At 38.0% G+C, this 20,319-nt stretch overlaps 1 non-coding gene across 1 annotated transcript; it reads left to right on the top strand.

Annotated features, from left to right (window-relative positions):
* The first annotated feature begins 15,554 nt into the window (after positions 1-15,554).
* LOC148578181 (small nucleolar RNA R71) lies at positions 15,555-15,658 on the top strand. The gene has a single exon (XR_015904515.1). It is a non-coding gene; the product is annotated as a small nucleolar RNA R71 (small nucleolar RNA).
* Positions 15,659-20,319: the final 4,661 nt, after the last annotated feature.

Consider the following 20,319-nt stretch of genomic DNA (forward strand, 5'->3'; position numbering starts at 1 on the left):
ACTTAATGCATGAAATTTTTGGATCAAAACAAATGATGCATGCAAGAATACTATGAATGTCAAGATGAACACCAAGAACACTTTGAAGATCAAGATGAACATCAAGAACTTATTTTTGAAAATTTTTAAGAAAAGAAAAACGTGCAAGACACCAAACATAGAAATTTTCAAACTTTAGACACTAACAAATTAAAAATGCATATGAAAAACAAGAAAAGACACAAAACATAAAAATGCAAAGATCAAACAAAGCAAATCATCAAGAACAACTTGAGGATTATGAAGAACACCATGCATGAGTTTCAAAAATTTTAAGAAAAATTAAAAATATGCAATTGACACCAAACTTAAAATTTGACACTAGACTCAAACAAGAAACATAAATTTTTTGGTTTTTATGATTTTATAAGAATTTTTTGTTTTTTTTTTTTGAAAATTATTTTGGGAAAAACAAAAAAGAAGAAAATTTTTTTTATGTTATTTTCAAAAATAAAAAAAATAAAAAAAAGCTTAAAAATAAAATAAAATTACCTAACCTGAGCAACAAGATGAACTGTGAGTTGTCCAAACTCGAACAATCCCCGGCAACGGCGCTAAAAACTTGGTGCACGAAATTGCGATCATCAACAATGGCGCCAAAGACTTGGTGCTCTCAAACGTGAATCACACTTTGTCACAACTTCGCACAACTAACCAGCAAGTGCACTGGGTCGTCCAAGTAATAAACCTTACGTGAGTAAGGGTCGATCCCACGAAGATTGTCGGCTTGAAGCAAGCTATGGTCACCTTGTAAATCTCAGTCAGGCGGATTCAAATGATTATAGAGTTTTAATAATTAAAAGATAAATAAAACGTAAAATAGGATAGAGATACTTATGTAAGTCATTGGTGAGAATTTCAGATAAGCGTATAGAGATGCTTTCATTCCTCCTGAACCTCTGGTTTCCTGCTGTCTTCATCCAATCCTTCATACTCCTTTTCATGGCAAGCTGTATGTTGGGCATCACCGTTGTCAATGGCTACATCCCGTCCTCTCTATGAAAATGGTCCAATGCGCTGTCACTGCATGGCTAATCATCTGTCGGTTCTCGATCATACTGGAATAGAATTTACTATCCTTTTGCGTCTGTAACTACGCCCAGCACTCGCGAGTTTGAAGCTCGTCACAGCCATCCCTTCCCAGATCCTACTCAGAATACCACAGACAAGGTTTAGACTTCCTGGACCTCAGGAATGGCCGTCCATGGGATCTAACTTATACCATGAAGACTCTAATATCTCGGACTCGGTCCCCTGTATTAGATATCTAAGAGATACTCATTCTATCTCATCTTCATGTAGAATGGAAGTGGTTGTCAGGCACGCGTTCATAGGGAGAATGGTGATGAGCGTCACATAATCATCACATTCATCATGTTCTTGGGTGCGAATGAATATCTTAGAATAGGAATAAGCTTGAATTGAATAGAAAAACAATAGTACTTTGCATTAATTCATGAGGAACAGCAGAGGTCCACACCTTAATCTATGGTGTGTAGAAACTCTACCGTTGAAAATACATAAGAACAAAATCTAGGCATGGCCGAATGGTCAGCCTCCATAAAGGTCTAAAATAGCATAAAACTAATCAAAGATGTCTAATACAATAGTAAAGGGTCCTATTTATATCAGACTAGTTACTAGGGTTTACAGAAATGAGTAAATGATGCAGAAATCCACTTCTGGGGCCCACTTGGTGTGTGCTTGGACTGAGCATTGAGCTTTACACGTGTAGAGGCTTCTTTTGGATTTGAACGCCAGTTTGTAACCTGTTTCTAGCGTTTAACTCCACTTTGCAACTTGTTTCTGGCGTTTAACTCTAGAATGCAACATGGAAACTGGTGTTGAACGCCAGTTTGCGTCATCTAAACTCGGGCAAAGTATGGAGTATTATATATTTCTGGAAATCCCTGGATGTCTACTTTTCAACGCAATTGAGAGCGCGCCATTTGGAGTTTTGTAGCTCCAGAAAATCCACTTTGAGTGCAGGGAGGTCAGAATCCAACAGCATCTGCAGTCCTTCTTCAACCTCTGAATCTGATTTTTACTCAAGTCCCTCAATTTCAGCCAGAAAATACCTGAAATCACAGAAAAACACACAAACTCATAGTAAATTCCAGAAATGTGATTTTTATTTAAAAACTAATAAAATTATACTAAAAACTAACTAAATCATACTAAAAACTATGTAAAAACAATGCCAAAAAGCGTATAAATTATTCGCTCATCAATGGTGCAATGCTCTTGATGTCCCATCTTCAGATGATCTATGTTGGAGCTCAATTCTCCTAGAGAAGTATGCAATTGGTCCCAATAGCCTTGGGGAAGAAAATGCATCCCTTGAGGCATCTCAGGGATTTCTTATTGAGGCGGCTCCATATGCTCTTGTTGAGGTGCATGTGTAGGCTCTCTAGCATGCTCCATCCTTCTTTTAGTGATGGGCTTGTCCTCCTCAATGGGGATATCTCCTTCTATGACAATTTCAGTTGAATTGCATAAGTAACAAATAAGGTGGGGAAAAGCCAACCTTGCTAAGGTGGAAGGCTTTTCAGCTTTCTTGTACAATTCTTGAGGTATCACCTCATGTACCTCCACCTCACTTCCAAGCATGATGCAATGAATCATGATGGCCCTGTCAATGGTCATTTTTGACCGATTGCTAGTAGGGATGATAGAGCGTTGGATGAATTCCAACCATCCTCTAGCTACAGGCTTGAGGTCAAGCCTTCTTAGTTGGACAGGCTTGCCTTGAGCATCCCTCTTCCACTGAGCTCCTTCCACACAAATGTCTGAAAGGACTTGATCCAACATTTGATCAAAATTGACTCTTCTAGTGTAAGAATGTGGGTCTCCTTGCATTATTGGCAAATGGAGCGCCAACCTTACACTTTTCGGGTTGAAATCTAAGGGTCACCCTCGGACCATGGTGCTTCAATTTTTGGGGCTTGGGTTCACGATTGTGTCATGGTTTTTAATGACCCATGCATTAGCATAGAAGTCTTACACCATCAAGACTCCAACTTCCGGGATAGGATTGGTTAGGACTTCCCGACCTCTCCTCCAGATTTCTCATTGGATCTCCGGGTACTCATTCTTTTTTAGCCTAAAGGGGACTTCAGGAATCACCCTTTTCTTTGCCACTACTTCATAGAAGTGGTCTTGATGAGCTTTGGTGATGAATCTCTCCATCTTCCAAGGTTCGGAGATGGAAGCAACATCTTTTCCTTTCCTCTTTCTAGAGGATTCTCCGACTTTGGGTGCTATAGTTGTGAATGGAAAGCAAAAAGCAAGGCTTTTCTAACACCAAACTTAAAAGCTTTGCTTGTCCTTGAGCAAAATATGAAAGAAAAGAGTAGAAGAAGAAGAGAAATAGTGGACATGGAGGGAGAGAGATTCGGCCAAGTGGGGGCTTTTAGTGTATAATATGTGTGTATATAAAGGGTTGGAAGAAGAGGTATTTATAAGGGTGGGATAGGGTAGGGTTTGAATGAATGGGTGGGAATTGGGTGGTAAATTTTAAATTTGAAGTAGTGGGGGTTGGTGGGAGTTATGATGGTTTTGGGAAGAGATATGGATGTGATTGATTGAGGGTTTATGGGAAAGAGTGTGTGGAGAAGAGTGAAAGTAAGAGAGAGAAGAAGGTGGGGTAGGTGGGGATTCTGTAGGACCCACTGATCCTGGGAGGCTAGGAAATTTGAATTCCCTGCACCCTTGTGGGCGTTGAACGCCCAGCTCCTTCTCTTAGCTGGCATTCAATGCCAGCTTTATGCTCCTCATAGGGCGTTGAACGCCCTTGAGGGACTTCCTTCCTGGCGTTCAACGCCAGGTCTCTGCCTCCTTTGGGGCATTGAACGCCTAGCCTCTGCTCCCTGGCTGGCGTTCAACGCCAGCTACAAGCTCTCTGGCTGGCGTTCAACGCCAGCAATGCTGTTCTTCTTGGGCGTTGAGCGCCCATTAAGGATACCCTGTGTGGCGTTGAATGCCCACTCTGGCCTCCTTGTCTGGCGTTCAATGCCAGCAAGGTACGTGCTCCAAGGTGTTTTGTTTCCATTTCTGACTATCTCTGTTTCTGTTCTAACTACTGCACATGATCATAAACTTAAAAGAAATAATAATGTATGATAAACTTAAAGAAAAACAAAAATAACTAAGAACGGTTGGGTTGCCTCCCAACAAACGCTTCTTTAACGTCACTAGCTTGACAGTTAGCTCCTTACGGAGATGGATAGGGGCTCATATTTTTGCCCCTTACAGTGAACTTCTTACCTGTGCTTTCATGGATGAGTTCTACAAGTTCTAAAGACAGGATCCTATTCATTGTGTGTGGAATGACTGGATTCTTAGTGATGACAACTCTCATGCCAGGTGAGAGGCCTTCAGTGGGGATTTTCTTGTCCCTCCATCCTTTAGGTACCTTCTTCTTAGTACCTTTATTCTCAGTGCTTAATGATGGCCACCCAACACCGAACTTAGAATTGGTGTCTAGGGGCTCTGTATAGCTTTGCACTGAGAGAGAGGGTTGGAACACTAGGTGTTGCACAATTGTCTCTCTTTTGTCAGAGGGAGAGTTAGGACTAGGTATCTTGAACAATATGTGGTTGATGTGCGGATAAATGCCAGTTAAGAATTTCTAAAAAGTATTTTCTAAAATAGCGTTGCAAGTACAGCATTAACCGACGAAATTTTCACTATCAATTTCAAATTTGTCACAATTAATAATAAATAACCAGGAGTAGAATCCCGGGTCGTTTTCCTAAGAGTTGACACAAGATACGAATTATTGGTTAGGATTTTTCTGAATATTTTTTTGAATTAGGAACGGAAAAATAAATAGCTAGAAATTAAAGCAATGGATAACTAGCAAGAGTTGATAATTAATCAAAATAAAAGGCCTTGGTTAGGGGAGAGAATTGGAATTTCTATCCTTGTCTTTCCCAAGTATAATGATAGAGGTTCATTGCTCCCACTTAGTTATCCTTTAGCAATTGAAGGAAAGTCAAGTAGGCATCACTAACTCTAGCTAACAAGTCCTAGTCACTTCATGGAGAAGGACTAGGGTTAGTGAGATTTGAGCTAGCCAGCAATTTTCAATTACAGATTAATACTTGGGTATAACAACTCAAGGGGTTCCAATTACTCAACCCCCACCCAAGTTGAGAAATTTACTCCATTAATATGAATGCCATTTTCACAAACACATGGTAGGTGTAAATAAAAGACATGATAATTATGAGAAATTAATTAAATCAAAATTAGCACTAACAATAATTAACAATGATCAAACAAGAAATAAAAATAAACATAAAAATAATTCAATGCATTAATAAAATTCAAGAGTAACAAGATCTAAACATGAATGAAAAATAATCAAATAGAAAAGAGTAATAGAGAAATTAGAAAAGAAAACTATAAGGAAAATGACTCTAATTGAAGGTAGCAACAGCTCTTCCAAGATCCAAATCCAAAGCAAAACTAAGAATGTCAAAAAACCTAGGAGAAGTAGTAGTTTTTTTCTCTAGAATTCAAAACTAATAAAAAACTAAGCTAAGTGTCAAGTGAAGTGTCTTCAGTCTCAGCTCTATCCCAGCCTCTAGTATGTATTTTTGGGCTTGAAACTGGGTCCAAATCAGCTCAGAAATCGCCCCCAGTGAGTTCTGTTAAGTGCAGCAGGTGACGCTCATCACGCATACGCGTCAGCCACGCGTAAGCGTCATTGGATAATGAACTGGCCATGCTTATGCGTCATCCACGCGTGCGCGTCATTTATCTGCTGCACCAGTCTCGCATATGCGTCGTCCATGCGTGCGCGTCCCTACCAGATTTTGAAATCCTTAATTTCTTGTGTTTGTTCCACTTTTGCATGCTTCCTTTCCATCATCTAAGCCATTCCTGCCCTATAAACCCTGAAAACATTTAACAGACATATCACGACATCGAATGGTAATAAGATAGGATTAAAATTAGCAAATTTAAGGCCAAAGAAGCATGGTTTCAATCATAGCACAAAATTAAGGAGGAACTTAAAAACATGCAATTTATATGGATAAGTGTGAGAATACTTGACAAAATCCACTCAATTCAATACAAAATAAACCATAAAATGGTGGTTTATCAGTGGTCCTCCCATAACTGTAGAATCAGCTCTCCCTTTGCTACATTAATGATGGCATTGGCAGTGGCTAGGAAAGGTCATCCAAGGATGATGGATTGATGGGTGAAAATTATATTTCCGCACAAACTCACCGGCAAGTGTACCAAGTCACATCAAGTAGTAATAACTCACAAGAGTGAGGTCGATCCCACAGGGATTGATGGATCAAGAAACTTTAGTGAGGTGACTAGTTTAGTTAAGATAACATTGGTGAATTGGATGAAATTGAAGCAACAAAATGTAAATTGCAGGAATTGTAAAATGTAGAAAGTAAATTGAACAGAAGCTTAAATTGGCAGAAGCTTAAAGAGAAAGAAAAGTAAATTGCATCAAATGTAAAGGGGGCTTGGGTGCTGGAAAATTAAATGAAGCAATAGATCAGATTCAAAACAAATGCAGAAGATGTAAATTTGCACGAAATGTAAATCAAGCTTATAGCAAATTCAAATGTAAAGTGCAGAAAGTAGAATTGCAGAAAAGGAAATTTTAGCAGAGAAATGGAACTTGTAACATAGAAATGGAAATTGCATAAAGCTAAATTGGGAGCAATGTAAACAGAAAAGTAAAATTGCAGAGGAGGAAATCGTAGCAAAAGGTCGCAGAAACTGAAATTTCATAAATCCAATACTGAAAAATAAAAGTGCAGAAAAATAAAAGTGTTTCAAGAAGAGCTTTCTAATATATCCTACTCCTACTCCTATTGCTCTCTAACAGAGCCAGCCTCTTTTTTGATGAAATGAAATTGATGCCTTTATATAGGCTTTACAAAATGAAAAATAAAATTAAAATTGAAAACAAATTACAATTCAAATGAAATTCCTAATCTAATTGTTTCTTGTGCCTTTGAGTCATGTCCATGGGCTTTTTAATTTTAGATTTGAAGAAGAGTAGATCCGGATGGCTTGGTTCAAGTGGCATGGGTTAGGGTGCATTTGGTTCCCTCCCAGTGAAGTGTTCCATTGGAGCAGTGAACTCCACGTTCACTTGTTATGTGTGCTTCCTTGGTGCGCATTTGGCTCCCAGCGTTACATTAGTGAACGCTACGTTCATTCACCCAATGCTCTCTCTTGGTTTCTTTGGTGTGCGCCTTGCTTTCGTTGGCAAAAGTCACGAAAACATTCACTTCAGTGAACGTGATGTTCACTTTTTGAATGCTCCCCTTTTTGCTGAGCCTTCCTTGGTTGGTTTTTGGGCCTTAAAGATGTCTGTCACTTGTGCTTCAATTTCATGCCAAATATAGATTGTTATATATCGTTGGAAAGCTCTGAATGTCAGATTTCCAACACAACTAGAAGCGCATCAATTGGACATCTGTAGCTCAAGTTATGGTCCATTGAAGAAGGCATGGTTGCGCTGTTTTGGAGGCCGAAAACGTTCACTAAAGTGAACGTGGCGTTCACTTGCTTGAATGCTGCATTGGAGGCCAAAGTTAGCACCAGCTTTTGAGGCCCAAACTTAATGTTCACCCCATACTATTATATATCGTTGGAAAGCCCTGGATGTCTACTTTTCAATTCATTTGAGAGAGCATCATTTAAAGCTCTACACCTCAAGTTATCCCCCTTGGAAGGTGAAGAGGTCAGCTGACCTTACTGCAGGTTGATACTATGTTCATCTTTGCACATTCGGGGTAAGTTTTTTCCCTCAGATTTAGTGTCCACCATGCAGTGCCATATATTCTTGGAAAGCTCTAGATTCCTACTTTCCAATTCTACTAGAATCACCTCATTTGGAGCTTTGTAGATCGAGTTATTCTTGTTGGAGTGTGAAGAGGTCAGGGTTGCAAATCCTCTTTGCTCAACTCAGAAGCCTCTTTGAGTTTGTTTCCAACTCTTTTGCCACTTGGGAGTATGATTCTTCTTTTTAGTGCTTTTATTGCTTCTTTTTCTATTATTTCCTACAAAGTTTATAAAATCAAAAGATCAAAGAAATATACCATTTAAGCACAAAAGCATTCAATATTTAAGCACTAATCATCAATTTCTTGTATGAAAAAGTATAGAAAAATATGACAAGATGACATGTCATCACAACACCAAACTTAAACCTTGCTTGTCCCCAAGCAAGAAAGGAATCGTGCAGTACATTTTGACAAACCAAGGTGAGAAGAATAGCATGTTAATGTTCGTGGTAGGCTAGTTTTCTATGTATGCTACAATCACAAAAGAAATGTAAATGATTAATGCTTCTATCTAGATCATTTTATGAAATCTTTTTCTTATGTTTCTTCCTTGAAACAAGCTTTTGATTGTCTTATTAGCTTCTCCTTTTAGGTGTTTTACCCCATGAGTTGATAACAAAGCTACGATTCTAAATGCTTTGTTTTCAAGTATTACCACTTGATACATAAGCACCACAAGCATTGAATTAGAGGACTTCATTAAGCTCATTTATTTCTTTTCTTGATTCTCTAATTATTGATGCTCAGAACCTTGAGCTTTGAGGGAGTGCTTTTGCACTTGAGCCTAGCCTTGACTTCTAAGTTTTTTGTTTTCAAGCTTTTTGCCTGATACATAAACACCACAAGTATTTAACAAATGAATTGTCATTAGTACTCAGAGCCTTCAGCTTTTTCATTCTTTCCCTTTTTCTTTTCTTGCCTTAACTTGCAATTGCTTCTTTCAAGATTTTCATGATTTCCAAAGATTTCACAAAATGTCCTAGATGAAAACTTCAATTAAATAAAATCTAATACAATTGAGCAACAATTAATCATACTAGCCTTCCAATATTTGTATGCACATGCTAAGTTCTTTAATTCCTTGTTTGTTTATGATCATGATACTTTACTGCTTTGAACTTCACAAAACTCAGGTTGGTAGTCATAATGGCATAGCAACATGTTACAGATCAAAATTCAGGCTATGCTTATTCATACACACATGTAAACAGAGAAGATAAAGACAATCATGCAATTTAAAGTGCTGGAAACAAATGAGAGGAAAAAAAACTTTACAACCTTGTAATTCATCTTCTCTATTGTTGTCATTTTCCTCCCATTCTTCCCCTTCCCCTACCAACTTCAGAATGCTTGCTCATCCTCAAGCAACAATTAGAACACTGGTGATGGGGCTAAGATGGATCATGAGTGTCTTACACAATGAAATGTTAGTAGTACATGTATTTTAAGCAAGCAAAATGAATAATAACAATGAAGGCACAGAGAAACAGAGACATTGTGATTGCAAAAATAAGAGGGTGTGCATGATACATTGCATAAAGAAAATAAGTGGCACACCAAACTTAGTGTGACACTTTCACTTGGAATTGATGCAAGTATCCAGTATGGATTGGAAACAAATTTTGTTGCATAGCAATACCAAACTTAGAATGCAACCATATGTCAATTTATTTGAACTAAAACTAAACAAATGAAATTGTTATATGTTAAGTACAATCACCAAGCCAAGAATCTGTCATGAATAAGGATCTCTTGGTGATGTATTAACAAAAATAGTTAATAAAAGAAAGCATTAAAAACAAAGAAATGACTAAAACAAAGAGAAAAATAAAGATGTAAGAAGAAAGATAACACTGTAAAGGCATTAAGATTATGCAGACAAGTGGTGTTGCTGGATAAATTACATAGAAAAATAAGTGGCACGCCAAACTTAGAATCTTAGTGTAACACTTTCAATTCAGATTTGATGCAATCATCCATAGAGATTAAAAACAGATTGTTGCAGGGCAACACCAAACTTAGAATGTAATCATATGCCAGTTTATTGAAATTTAAACAAAGCAAAGAAAGGAAATAAACCAAGCAGAGAAATGAAATGTTACCTAAGATTGGGTTGCCTCCCAACAAGCGCTCTTTTAGTGTCATTAGCTTAACATGTTGTTCTTCACTTTCTTCCTCTTCTTCTAGTTTGTTAAGAAGAATGACCTCAAGGGGAGAGATGAACCAGCTAGTGTCCCCTGTCTTGGCCTCTCTTTAGCAAGCTTCTTTTTGTTATTTGCTGAATTTAACTTGCTTGCTGGATTAGGAGGAGGATTGTTTGCAGTTGACCTTTTCTTGAATGTTGTCCTTGGTACCTTGGTCACAATCCTCTCTTCGGTGTTCTTGTTGGTTGCCTTCACTCCTTGGATATCAAGACATGGTTGCTGTGTGATTGTTGGAGCTTTATCTTCATCAAAAGCCTCTTAAATTGGTGGTTCCATGAGCCCTTCATCTATGTAATCCTCTGCTTCACTTGAGTATGAACTTCCTTGATTGTCTTCCTCACTTTCTTGTTCTTCCACTTCCTCCTCTGCACTCAACATTTGACTTAATACCACTTTCATGGAGGAGGCTTCTTGTTCTTCCCAAGATTTCTTCATCTCCTCTTCATATCTTTTAATCACAGATTCAAGTGTTGAGAGTTTATGGTTCAGGTGAGTTTGTGGAGGTTGTGAGTTTTCATATTCCTTTGTCATCTCAAGTGACTTCTGTTGATATGCAATTTCAGGTTCAAATATCTCCACCACCTCATTCTTCATTGAAATTTTGCTTGATACAGGTGCCTCTTCTTCTTGCTTTTTCACTTCCTCTTTCACATCCACCAATTGGTCTTCATCTTCCTTTCTTAGTATTTCTAAGTGTTTCCTTATTTTTTCCAACTACTCCTCCATCTTTTGAAGAATGATTTCTTGTTCTCTCCAGAATTGTTCTTGCCTTTCCAATAATTCTCTGGACTTTTGAAGGGATCCTCAGCTACTAGCTCAAAAGATGAAAGTTGAGAGAGATTTTGTGGATATGGATGTGTTGTGGTGAGGTTGCTTTGAGTGGTATGGAATGAATCTTGTGAGTTGTGGAATGAATTTTATGAATGTTGAAATGAGTCTTCTGTGTAGTGAAATGAATCTTGTGGTTGGTGAGATGAGTTGTATGGATCTTAGAGGAAACTTTGTGTTGAGACAAAATCAAGTGATGAAAAATTTTCAAGTGAAGAACTGGGAGGTGAGATTGGGCAATTTTGCATAAATGAATTGAAGGTTAGCTCAAGTGATGATGGCTTTTGATAAGTGGGGTATGAACTGTCAAATACTTCCTGGTTTTTATCCTCCCAAGCACAGCTTGAAGAATTGTTGAATTCATCACAGTATGGATCATATTGTTGTATTGGGGGACAATCTTGCATGAATTTATTGAAAGCACACTCCAATGATGATATTTCTTGATGAACGGAGTATGGATCATTAAGATCCCTTTGATTTTTCCCCTCCCAGTCACAATGTGAGTGGTTGTTATAGCAGTATGAGTCATGTTGTGGCTCTGGGAGGTGTTCATACTCTTTCATTCCTTGTTGATACTCCCATCCACCATTAGCATAATAATATGAATTATTTTGTGGTGTTGGGTAGTATTCCATGGAATTGTCTTGATTAGCATATCCCCATTGGTTGGATTGCTCATAATCTATTGATTCTTGGTGATATTCCCAGCCACCATTAGAATAATGACTTGAATTAAGTTGTGGTGGTGGGAAATATCGCATATGATTCTCTTGCTCATCTTGTGTCTCTGAAGCATATCTCCATTGATTGGAGTGCTCAGAATCTGTAATTTCTTGGTGATATTCCCAGCCACCATTAGAGATTGGTGATGGTGGGTAATATCCTAGAAAATTTGTTTGATTAAAAGATGAGTTGAACTCTATTTGAATTTTGTAAAATACATCACCAATGAAAATTGAAATTCATGTCACAAGTGGGAATTTCTTAGTGAGGCAATAACTCAAACACCTTGGCATCAGAAAATTAAAAGAATAAAAACAAAGAAAATGCTTAATCTAGACTTCTCACAAACTCACTGGCAACTGTACCGGCTCGCATCAAGTAGTAATAACTCACAAGAGTGAGGTCGATCCCATAGGGATTGATGGATCAAGCAACTTTAGTGAGGTGATTAGTTTAGTCAAGTTAACATTGGTGAATTGGATGAAATTGAAGCAACAGAATGTAAATTACAGGAATTATAAAATACAGAAAGTAAATTGAACAGAAGCTTAAATTGGCAGAAGTTTAAAGAGCAAGAAAAGTAAATTGCATCAAGTGTAAAGGGGGCTTGGGTGCTGGAAAATTAAATGAAGCAATAGATCAGATTCAGAACAAATGCAGAAGATGTAAATTTGTAGGAAATGTAAATCAAGCTCATAGAAAATTCAAATGTAAAGTGCAGAAAGTAGAATTGCAGAAAAGGAAATTTTGGTTCCCTCCCAGTGAAGGGTTCCGTTTGGAGCAGTGAACTCCACGTTCACTTGTTATGTGTGCTTCCTTGGTGCACATTTGGCTCCCAGCGTTACATTAGGGAACGCTACGTTCATTCACCCAATGCTCTCTCTTGGTTTCTTTGGTGCGCGCCTTGCTTTCGTTGGCAAAAGTCACGAAAACGTTCACTTTAGTGAACTTGACGTTCACTTTTTGAACGCTCCCCTTTTTGCTGAGCCTTCCTTGGTTGGTTTTTGGGCCTTAAAGATGTCTGTCACTTGTGCTTCAATTTCATGCCAAATATAGATTGTTATATATCGTTGGAAAGCTCTGAATGTCAGATTTCCAATGCAACTGGAAGCGCATCAATTGGACATCTGTAGCTCAAGTTATGGTCCTTTGAAGAAGGCATGGTTGCGTTGTTTTGGAGGCCAAAAACGTTCACTAAAGTGAACGTGGCGTTCACTTGCTTGAACGCTGCATTGGAGGCCAAAGTTAGCACCAACTTTTGAGGCCCAAACTTAATGTTCACCCCATACTATTATATATCATTAGAAAGCCCTGGATGTCTACTTTACAATTCATTTGAGAGAGCATAATTTAAAGCTCTACACCTCATGTTATCTTTCTTGGAAGGTGAAGAGGTCAGCTGACCTTACTGCAGGTTGATACTATGTTCATCTTTGCACATTCAGGGTAAGTTTTCTCCCTTAGATTTAGTGTCCACCATGCAGTGCCATATATGCTTGGAAAGCTCTAGATTCCTACTTTCTAATGCTACTAGAATCACCTCATTTGAAGCTTTGTAGCTTGAGTTATTTCTGTTGGAGTGTGAAGAGGTCAGGGTTGCAAATCCTCTTTGCTCAACTCAGAAGCCTCTTTGAGTTTGTTTCCAACTCTTTTGCCACCTTGGGAGTATGATTGTTCTTTTTAGTGCTTTTATTGCTTCTTCTTCTATTATTTCCTACAAAGTTTATAAAATTAAAAGATCAAAGAAATATACCATTTAAGCACAAAAGCATTCAATATTTAAGGACTAATCATCAATTTCTTGTATGAAAAAGCATAGAAAAACATGACATGATGACATGTCATCATGGATTCATTCTCTTCTTCCCCAATATCCAAGATTATAAAATCTGTAGGGATGTAAAGGTTCTCAACCTTTACTAAGACATCTTCCACTAGACCATATGCCTTTTTCATTGACTTGTCTGTCATCTCTAGTGAGATTCTTACAGCTTGTACCTCAATGATTCCCAGTCTCTCCATTACAGAGAGTGGCATGAGGTTTATGCTTGACCCTAGGTCACACAGAGCCTTCTCAAAGGTAATGGTGCCTATGGTACAAGGAATTAGGAAGCGTCCAGGATCTGGCAGCTTCTGAGGTAGTTTCTGTTGAACCAAGGCATTGAGTTCCTTGTTGAACACTTGACATTTAGCTTCATCAGAATTCCTATGTATCGAGCAACTTGCTCTTCCCTAGTTTTCTCTTCCTCATCAGAGGAGGAGTGATATTCATAATCCATAATTTGCAACAAGGAATTCAATGAAACTTCTATGGTCTCCTCATGAGCCTTAGTTGCCTTCAGTTCTTCAATAGAAAAGTTTTTAGTGGGTGTTGAACAACCCGAACCCGCGGGTACCCACGCCGCCCCTACCTGTTCGGGGCGGGTTTTTAGGGGGGCGGGTTCTTAGGAGGGGCGGGGCAGGGTCGGGTTTAGGTAATACCTGCCCCTACCCACCCCGCTATATATATAATATATATAATTTTAATATATAATATGTATAATATATGTAAAATAATTAGTAAATGATTAATAATATTGTATCATATTTAAATTTTTACTTTAATTTATGTTATGTATGTGATGACAGTTATATAAATTTTGAAATTTAATTTTATTTATTAGATTTTAATAATTATAGGGGTGGGTAGGGGCGGGGCGGGTACCCGCAGGGACGGGTTAGGGTTCAACGTTTTACTACCCACGGGTAGAAGCGGGGCGGGTTCTATGCGAATTCTTGTACGGTGGGGCGGGGTCGGGTAGAGCAAAAATCTGCCCCTACCTACCCCGTTGCCATCCCTACGCCCAGCTGCCCCATTACTGGCGTTCATCGCCAGATGTTGTGCCTCTTTGGGCATTGAACGCCCAGTACCGCTTTCCTTACTGGCGTTCAACGCCGGTGATGGTGCTTCTTTGGGCGTTGAACACCCAGAAGGACTTTCTTACTGCCATTCAACGCCAATGATGGTTCCTCTTTGGGCGTTGAATGCCCAGTAAGGACTCCCTTACTGGCGTTCAACGCCAGGAATGGCTCATCTTTGGGCATTGAACGCCCAGTAAGGACTTCCTTACTGGCGTTCAATGCCAGAGTATCCCCTTCAGATTCGGCCTCAACTTCTACAGTGATGGTCTTGCACTCTTCTCTTGGATTTACTTTAGTGTTACTTGGGAGAGTGTTAGGAGGGGTCTTAGGGATTCTCTTGCTCAGCTGACCAATTTGTACCTCCAGATTCCTAATGGAGGACCTAGTTTCTGTTATGAAACTGTGAGTGGTCTTAGAGAGTTCAGAGACTATGGTTGCTAAGTTAGAGAGGCTCTGCTTAGAAGTCTCCATATGTTGCTGAGAAGATGGGAATGGTTTATTACTGTTAAACCTATTCTGGTTTTTTTCACCTTGATTATTGTTGAAGGCTTGCTGTGGCTTCTATTGATCCTTCTATGAGAAATTAGGATGATTCCTCTATGAAGGGTTGTAGATGTTTCCATAGGGTTCTCCCATGTAATTCACCTCTTCTATGGTAGATTGATCTGGATCATAAGCATCTCCTTCATAGGAGGTGTCCTGAGTGCTGCTAGCTGCAGCTTGCATTTCAGTCAAATGCTGAGAAATCATATTGACCTGTTGGGTCAAGATCTTATTCTGAGCCAAGATGACATTCAGAGTGTCAACCTCTAGGACTTCTTTCTTCTGAGCTACCCCATTGTTCACAGGGTTCCTCTCAGAAGTGTACATGAATTGGTTGTTTGCAACTATTTCAATGAGTTCCTGTGCCTCTTCAGGCGTTTTCTTCAGGTGGAGTGATCCACCAGCAGAATGGTCCAAGGACATCTTGGACATCTCAGATAGACCATCATAGAAGATACCTAGGATAGTCCATTCTGAGAGCATGTCAAGAGGACATCTCCTTATCAGTTGCTTGTATCTTTCCCAAGCTTCATAGAAGGATTCACCCTCTTTTTGTTTGAAGGTTTAAACTTCCACCCTGAGCTTGCTCATCTTTTGAGGTGGAAAGAACTTGGCCAAGAATGCATTGACCAAATTTTCCCAAGAGTCTAGGCTTTTCTTAGGTTGAGAATCCAACCATACCCTAGCTCTGTCTCTAACAGCAAAAGGGAAAAGCATAAGCCTGTAGACCTCAGGATCCACTCCATTAGTCTTAACAGTGTCACAGATTTGTAAAAATTCAAATAAGAACTGATGTGGATCTTCCTGTGGAAGTCTATGGAACTTGCAATTCTGTTGCATTAGAGAGACTAACTGAGGCTTTAGCTCAAAGTTGTTTGCTCTAATGGTAGGTATAGAGATACTTTGCCATAGAAGTCAGTAGTGGGTGTAGTGAAATCACCCAGAACCTTCCTTGCATCTCCTTCATTGTTCTGTTCAACTGCCATATCTGTGTTTTCAGTTTCTTATTCAAAAAGTTCTGTGAGATTTCCTCTGGAGTGTTGTGCTTTAGCTTGTTGTAAACGCCTCCTTAGAGTCCTCTCAGGTTCAGGATTAAGATCAAAGAGAGATTTTTTATCTCTATTCCTGCTCATAAACAAGAAAAAGAAAACCAAGAAAGAAAGAGAATGGGAGTTTCTATGTCAAAGTATAGAGAACTCCTTGTGAGATATGAAGAAGAAAGAAGAATGAGAAGAAGAATTCGAATAGAGGGGGTAGAAGGATTCAAAAAAGAAGTAAAAAGAAAAACTAGACTTAAAATATTTTTACTTTTATTTTAATTATTAATTGAATTAAAAAGATTTGAATATTGAATGTGATTTTCGAAAAAAAAGAAGGAGAAAAAGGTAAGAAGTTTTCGAAAATAGAAGAAAGAGGAATTAGTTAGGAAGTTTTGAAAAAGAGGGAAGAGAAAACAAGTAACTAATTAAGAAAGATTTGAAAATAAGATAAGATAGGAGATTTGAAAAAGATTTGATTTTTAAAAAAATTAAATTTAAAATTGGAAAGAAAAAGTCAACAAGATAAGATAAGAATTGAAAAGATTTGAAAAATATTTGATTTTGAATTTTGGAATTGAAACAAGATAAGATAAAGATTTGAAAATAAGTTGAAAATATAAGATATGGTGAAGATTTGAAAAAGATTTGAATTTTGAAAAGATTTGATTTTTAAAATTTAAAAGAAAGATAAGATAGGAAAGAATTAAATTAAAAGAAAAGATTTGAAAAGATTTAAAAAGATAAGATTTGAAATTTAACTTCACTAACAAGAAAACATCAAACTTTAAAATTTTTAAATCAAAATAAAAAAAAGAAATAAGATTTTCGAAAATTTTGAATTAAGATGGAAAAGATATTTTTTATTTTTTGAATCAATGAAGAAAGAGAAAAATAACCAAAAGACACCAAACTTAAAATTTTTAGATCAAAAACACTAATTTTTTGAAATTTTAAAGAAAAACAACCAAAAGACACCAAACTTAAAAATTTTAAGATAAAAAAGAAATAAGAACAACTTGAATACCAAGAAGAACACTTAAGAACAAATTCAAAAATAAAGAAAATAAAGAACACAAAAAGGACACCAAACTTAAGAACTGACACTAGACTCAAACAAAAGACAAAGAAAAGATGGATTTTGAAAAAGAAAACGAAAGACACAAAACAAAATAGTAAAAAGTACCTAATCTAAGCAACAAGATAATCCGGTAGTTTGTCAAACTCAAACAATCACTGGCATCGGCACCCAAAACTTGGTGCACGAAATTGCCACAATATTCGCACAGATAGACTGGCAAGTGCACCGGGTCGTCCAAGTAATACCTCAGGTGAGTGAGGGTCGATCCCATGGAGATTGTTGGTTTGAGCAAGCAATGGCTATCTTGCAGATCTTAGTCAGGCGGATAGAAAATATAGTTTGTCACAAAAAATGCATAAAAATAGAATAAAACAGAATTACTTAATTGGTGTGAAATCAGTGATGAGAGAACGATTGAGGCTTTGGAGATGCTTCCTCTTTCTGGATCAATTTTTCTCACTATCTACTCTAACTTCTGATGATTCATTCCATGGCAGACTGTAAGTGACTAACGCCAGGTCAGTGGTCATTAATCTCCTCTGCTTCAGGTCAAATGCCGGGTCAGTGGTCACCCAATCTGAACGAGGGTGAAGCTCTAGCAGTCCATTCCCTTGGTGATCCTACTCAAAGCGCCACAGACAAGGACGGATCTTCTGGATTAGGGAACACTGCTCCATTAATTCTAGCCTATACCACAAAAGCCCTAATCGCTCCGTACCTCGGCTGCACTGATGTCTCCAAGTACCCAACGAAGTTGTAGATTAGCCGTCTAAGAGATGTATAATCAAGGTTGTGGTTCAATACTATCCCGTCAAGGACTCGCAAGAACCCATGTAGAATAGGGATGACGGTCAAGTTACACTCCCAATTCATTAGGATGAAGAATGAAGATACATCTTAGAATAGAATCAAGCATAGATTGAAATAGAATAGTGATATTATTAATCTATAAGAATCAGCAAAGCTCCTAACCTTAACCTAGGAGGTTAGTGACTCCTACTATACATAGAATAGTGTTCGAATGTAAAAGTGGGGGAAGAATATGAGGTAGAAGATCATAAACATGGGTGATCTTCTCCTATATATACTAATCTGATAACTAAGAATTACAGAAATAAGATAAACTAGTCTTATAGTACGAAAATCCACTTTCCAGGCCTACTTGGTGAGCGTTTGGGATGAGCTAAGGGTGTCTCCACGTCCTAGGACTCCTCTTGGGTGTTGAACACCAGCTTTGGACTCCTTTTTGGGAGTTGGACGCCAGCTGCTCCGTTTTGGGCGTCCAACGCAGGAAAAAGGGTGGAGTACTGGCGTTGAACACCAGTTTTGGACCTTCATTTCGAGAGCAAAGTATAGACTATTATATATTTATGGAAAGCCCTGGATATTATCTTTCCATAGCCATTGAGAGCGCGCCATTCAGACTTCTGTAGCTCCAGAAATACTCCTTCGAGTGCATGGAGGTTAGATCCTAACAATAGTTGTAGTCCTTTCTCTGTCTCTGAATCAGACTTTTTCCAAAGCTCCTCAATTTCAGCCAGAAAATACCTGAAATCATCATTGTAGAACCTATGCACAATTACTCAAGAGGGGGGGTGAATTGAGTATTGCAATAACAATGAATCTTTTTTGCGAAAGTTAAAGACAATATACAAAAGTGTTATTGTACTAGTATTTTTCCAAGAGCTTAACTCAATTGCTAAGCATTTATAAGGAGCTTTTACTTTCCAATAGACACCAACTCAAATAAATTGATCAAGCTTTTCACCAATCGGACTTAAGCTATTCCTTAAGTACTTACGAAGCTACTTTTCGATCACAATTTATTTGCTCAAAGGTAAAAGACAATAATATAGAAGAGATGAGTTTGGAGAGATGCAAACGCTATTTAGAGTGGTTCGGCACAATCCTTGTCCTACGTCCACTTTCTTTCTCAATCGCTATTGAGAAGTTCCACTATTGCCAAGCTTCAAGGTGCTCGCGCAAAACCTTTTACAATCCGAGTCCTTAGTTTCTAACACCTCACGGTATATGATCACCACTCGTATACTAACCCACTCCACTTAGAGATTCCTTCTCTAAGATTTGCCTTGAGTACTTAGTATACTTCTTTGGTATCCTCACCGACTATAGTGTTTATAACTCTTGACTCAACCTTGGAGATCACACTCCAATTTACAAAGTGTTACAAGAAAACAATTCTCAAAGAATTGTTGAGATGAAATGAGTACTCTCTAGAAGAGTGTATGATTACAAGTTTAGCACTATTGAACCAATTGATATTGCTCTCTCAAATTGTGTATTATAACACCTTAAAAATGTGTAGAATGAAAGAATATGAACAAGATAGTTTGCAAATACTCACGTGTGTGAAATAAGGCTTTAATCCATCTATTTATAGACCTCCCAAACCTTAGAAACGTTGGGGAGTTAATGGGATGGAGCCGTTTTGTTAAAACTAGCCGTTTTTTATGTTTTTGAATCATTTGCATCGATGCATAACACTTTGCATCGATGCAAATGTGTCTTTGAAGCTGAAATTTGAATTTTCAGCTAGGTTGCATCGATGCAAACATCTTTGCATCGATGCAACAAGTCGTTGCATGCTTTGCATCGATGCAAGATGAGTGTGCATCGATGCAAACCTTAAAGAATGGCTTAAAATCACTTCAAAATACTTAGGATTGATCTCAAACTTGTTGGAGTCAATTCCTATGCTTTTGTACCTTTGAAAACAAGTTTTTTAAACCATTTGGCTAGCATCGAATTGCAAGATGTGCATCAAAACATTTTGTGAGTGTGTGTTGAGAGATTTAGCAATTGGTTCTTAACAAGAAGTTACCTAAGTCCTAAGATACTATACTTGTCTTCAAATGTTGTGGACTTGAGTTTCTTGTTGTTGTTGTGTTGCTTTCAACTCTTCATTCCTCAACGTTGAATGTTGGTTGATCTTTCAATATGCTTGTTCATTCAAGTTGTTTGTTGGTTTGTCTTTCATGTCGTTTGTTGGTTTGTCATTCATCAAAACCTACGAATACAAACTAAGTCCTAAGACACTATACTTGTCTTCAAATGTTGTGGACTTGAGTTTCTTGTTGTTGTTGTGTTGCTTTCAACTCTTCATTCCT

Source organism: Arachis ipaensis, chromosome B1, assembly GCF_059453495.1.
Source record: "Arachis ipaensis isolate K30076 ecotype BB chromosome B1, ASM5945349v1, whole genome shotgun sequence".
Classification (NCBI taxonomy): domain Eukaryota; kingdom Viridiplantae; phylum Streptophyta; class Magnoliopsida; order Fabales; family Fabaceae; genus Arachis; species Arachis ipaensis.